The sequence below is a fragment of the Passer domesticus genome, chromosome 21 (assembly GCF_036417665.1).
Source record: "Passer domesticus isolate bPasDom1 chromosome 21, bPasDom1.hap1, whole genome shotgun sequence".
Classification (NCBI taxonomy): Eukaryota; Metazoa; Chordata; class Aves; order Passeriformes; family Passeridae; genus Passer; species Passer domesticus.
In genome coordinates this window covers 5,680,038-5,684,883 of record NC_087494.1, presented here as the reverse complement: position 1 = coordinate 5,684,883, position 4,846 = coordinate 5,680,038, and positions in this window count along the sequence as shown.

The window sequence follows — 4,846 nt, the reverse complement described above, 5'->3', positions numbered from 1 at the left end:
GAGACATTCCTGCAGTTCGCTGTACAGCTCCCATCCTCTCCAGCAGCAGGACCTAAAGGAAAGGAGACGCCTGAAGTGGGGTGGTTCATACCTGCATCGCTGAATTTCCCCCCATGGGCAGCCCCCACAGTGGGGATGATCTCTTAACCAGCACTGTTCCATGCACACAGAAACCATAAAGGGAGCGGTATTCCCAAAAAAACCTATAACTTCCTCAGTCAGACATCCATAGCCCTTCCAGTTCATACTGTATTTACCATTCTTGCCATCCTATTTATCATCATTTAGAACAGCCTAACTGCCGCACAGGAATGGGCAGGGATTAATCCAACATCGCACACACGCGTGCAGCAGAGGCCAAAACTGGACAGAGTTCCTTGTGCTGAAGTTTATTTAAGTCCACAAGTGACCCTTCTGCCATCTTGAAAAGACAAAAACAAAAGATGAAAAGCTGAGAACTTGTTTTGCTTTAGTCTGAGTTTTGGCCTGCACAAGTCATCTCTCATCCAATTGCCACTTCTGTCCCTAAGTGTCTTCAACGTTAACAGCAAACTCGAGCAGTTCATGTGTTTGGTGGCAAAGCAATGAAAGAACATAGCATCCTAAAATGATAAAATTATCATAGAGATTTCTCTGAAGTTGATTTTGGTTAGAGTGCATCCTTTCATTCCTAACATCTGCTGTCCCACGGATCTCTCCAGACTGAGCAACGACAACTGAAATCTGTTTTAGGTTTCCTGCTGAGCATCAATAATAAAGACTTGTCTGGTTACAGAATTACAGACTGGTCTGTGCTGAAAGGGACCCAGAAGGATCATCGAGTCCAACTCTTAAGTGAATGGCCCATATGAGGATCAAATCCAGAACATTGGTCTTATTAGCACCAGAAAAATGCTGCAATCTCTGAATCTGAACATGTTTGGCTATGAGCCTGTAAACACCACAAGCAGTTCTTGTCCTTTCAGACAGACTGCACATCCCTGTGAAAGAGCTGAGTGAGGGATTGGCATCCTTCTAATGTTCATCAGATAAAGAGTGTCCGCATGTATCTTTGTGTGAATGGACACAAAAAAACTGCACAATCAAAGCCCAAAAGTAATAAGGGGAGGAGGACTGCAATAAAAGAAGAAACCAATAAAATCTATCACTGGTTAAATAAGTAAGAAATTAGGAGCAGCAGTTCCAGCACTCCTGCTGAAGGAGCTGGGAGCAAACACATCAAAGTTAAGTGAGAAGACAAATCACTGTGGATGTGATCTCTGGCAACCAAACTCAGCAGGGGCAGTTGGGATCACCCCTGTCTCTTATGTTTGTTGCACACACAGTCACAGTGTGCAGATAAAATGAACACTGCATTAAAGCAATATAATACTCAAAATTTAATAGAACAATCAGGAAAATGTGGTGCACTAGAAGGATTTAGATGTCTTTAATAGCATTTAGATGGTTTGCTACATTTCATGTTGGAATGCCGGAAATGCTGTGCGTGGAATATGGAATTGTTTCCATGGTCAAGAAAATTTCTAGATGCAAAAAACACAGTAAGGAGAAATTTACATGAAAGAATTTCAAAGACCATTCACTTCATTCTGCTTCCCAGGAAGACCCTTTTACTGAGGGCATGGAAAAAATGAAAGCGAGGTTAAATGGGTGTGTTCTTTCCCTGTGGTACAACAAATAAGAAATAGAATGGGGACAGAAACCAGGTTATGAAAACAGTTTAGAAATGAAGAGCTTTTTATCATGAGAACCCCACCCTGACACATCAAGACATGTCACACAGCAGCACAACTAAAAGACATTTTAAGTGCAGATTTCCTTGTTTAATTTTCTTTTTCTGCACTGGGTAGAGATATTTCTCATTCTTGAAGGGGAAAAAGTATTGGTTGATTTAATTCAATTTAAAATCTTGATTTCAGAGTGATAAACCAATGAAGATGTAAGAGAACATAGGAATTAAAAAAAATTATACTCATACATAACTTTATGAGAGACATTTGACAAATTTTTTTCATAAAATTAAATTCTGCACTATTCATTTTAATAAATAGACAAAATGGATGGTTATGTAGCTTTCTTCTGCAAGAGTTTCCCTCTCTCCTTTTTCCCCCTATGGAAATATCATAGAAATATTGAGTGACATACTAACTTATTAATGAAAGTTGTTTGAATTTTGATGGAAGAATTGTTTTGAGACCATTGAGCAACTCTGTAATGGCCACAGAATTGTGCATTTTCTCTATCCCCATCCAGGGGATAAAAAGACACAGAATAAATATACTCTTCATTTGGCCTTCTGAAGGTCATTTGGAATTAATTTTTCACTTGAAATACCTCACCTGGAGCACTACACCTACCTGTGGGGTCCTCAGCATCAGGAAGGACATGGATCTGTTGGAGCAAATCCAGAGGAGATGCTGCCAGGGCTGGAGCCCCTCTGCTCTGAGCCAGGCTGGCAGAGCTGGGGCTGCTCCCCTGGACAAGAGAAGGCTCCAGGCAGAGCTCAGAGCCCCTGGCAGGGCCTGAAGGGGCTCCAGGAGAGCTGCAGAGGGACTGGGGACAAGGCCTGCAGGGACAGGAGCCAGGGAATGGCTGCCAGTGGCAGAGGGCAGGGCTGGATGGGAGATTGGGCAGGAATTGTTCCCTGTGAGGGTGGGCAGGCCCTGGCTTGGGGTGCCCAGAGCAGCTGTGGCTGCCCCTGGATCCCTGGCAGTGCCCAAGGCCAGGCTGGACAGGGCTGGGAGCAGCCTGGGTTAGTGAAATGTGTCCTCCCTGTGGCAGGGCTGGAACGTGGGCTTTAAGGTCCCTCCCAACCCAAACAATTATGGGATTCTGTGAATAGGACTATTGCCCTCATCACTATACAGTAGGTGGTGTGGACATTTTTTATCTTTAGGAGCTTTAAAGAGCTCCTGACTGTGGCTGATGAGACTGTAATAATGTAACAGACTACAGCAGACAGGGCAAAAGAAACCTCCTCAAGTTCAACAAGACTGAAAGATTCTTCCTCTGGAATGCCCATGCCACGGAGTTCATGAAGCTCCTTAATGTTCTCTATTTTAGTATTTTAGTGCAACCCGTGCTGCGCAGCAGACTGATCTAGCAAGGGGCAGCAGGCCAACTCTTGCTGTGTTTTCTTAGTCCTCCACATAAAAGAGAACTTTCCCTGCCCCACAGAGAGGAAAACATGAAAGATTTGAATGGTGGGCTAGATGGCTGTGCATTGCAGAGGGTGCAGACATACCTGACTATAACAGAACCTGCTCAGGAGCATCTGTTGGGAACAGGGTGACTCCTAGGAGCCACTGGAGACATGTAGCACACTCTTCTGAAAGCTGCATCTCTTTCCAAGAAACTCTTCTAACAGAGCGGTATGCAGAGGTGATCTAGAGAGTCAAATCTATCTTGGTGGTGAGACTGAGAAACCGTGAACATGGAAATTGTACTTAGAAAAAGAGATCACAATGCTGTATATGCCTCGTTAAAGTTCCCACAAGAAGAAAAGTAGGACAGATGTATCCAAATCCCCAGGTGGTCCAAGAACTCCCCAGTTAACCACCTGCACAAGTGAGGCAATGAGCTGATTTGAAATTTGGTAATTGACTGAATACATTCTCAAAAATGTATTTCAGCAGTTGGCACAGGAGCTCTCCAGGTGGGAATTTCAGTGTGCCCTGAAACCAAGCTTCAGGCAGCCCCCTTGCATAGGGCAATCCCTGTACTTAACTGAGCCATCACCCTGGGTGGAGAATGTGGAGAATTCAGCCCCTCCTTCCTGAGATGCCTGAGGGGGTTTTGCTGCAAAACTCAGCAAGGTGTAGAGAGATAAAATGCCTGTGAATAGTCCACACAAACTGTCCCTGCAGACGCAGAAATGGTCACGTAGGACAGATCTTTGGCATATGCACAGTCAGGAGGGGCTCAGAATGTCCAGATCTTCAGTAGTGATGGATCTGCACTTGTGGCACTGCAGGGAGAACTGTGGGCTCCACCACAAGTGCTCAGCAGACCAGCAGTTCAGTCAACAGCTCCTGTTGGAATTACAGCATTACTTTGTGTCAAGACCTATACTATGGGTTTTTGCAAAAAAAACCGGAACCAAATATCCCCCTGGGAAAAGGAAAAAAAAAAGAAAAAAAAAAAAGAGGGAAAAACCCAAACAAACAAAAAACCCCAAAACCAACAACCTGCTGCCCAAACCAACACAAACCAGCCCAAACCCACAAAATCCCAAACAACCAATGCTCTGTCCTTGTCCTTGTCTACTCAACAGATACAGGAATAACCAAGTACAAGAATATAAAGGTCACACCATTTTGCAGATGTACCTCTAAATCTAGAGCACCGAGCACTGTTTCAGATAATATGTTTACAATACTTTAGGATGAGCTTTGTGGCCAGATTGTATCTTAATATTTACTACCCTCTATTTAAAATGAACCCAGTCTTTCTGGTTTTGAATCTGCCTTTTCTGGATGGAAGCAGCTGTCTCTTTGTTCCCAGTGACAGTCCAGACAGAAAGGCTATCTTGCTGCAGCTGTTTTTTTAGTGGATTGGATTTTTGTGTGTGTGTGTGTAGTTTTCTTTTTGTTTGATTGGTTGGTTTTGTTGTTGTATTTTATCATCAGATATCACAAGAAATTTCTCAATTTCCCTTTTCTCAGCTGTATTGTGTATTTAAAAGTGAAATGCAGGACATACTAAGCAGAAACACAGGGTGGAGTTGTACCTGTTGTCAGTTTGTACCGTTCCTGGATATACCCATGACTTGCCTTGTAATTCAGTAGATATTCAGCATTTTTTTAGAAAAAGGGACTGTTAGTAAACACCTCCCTTCCTAAGCAAT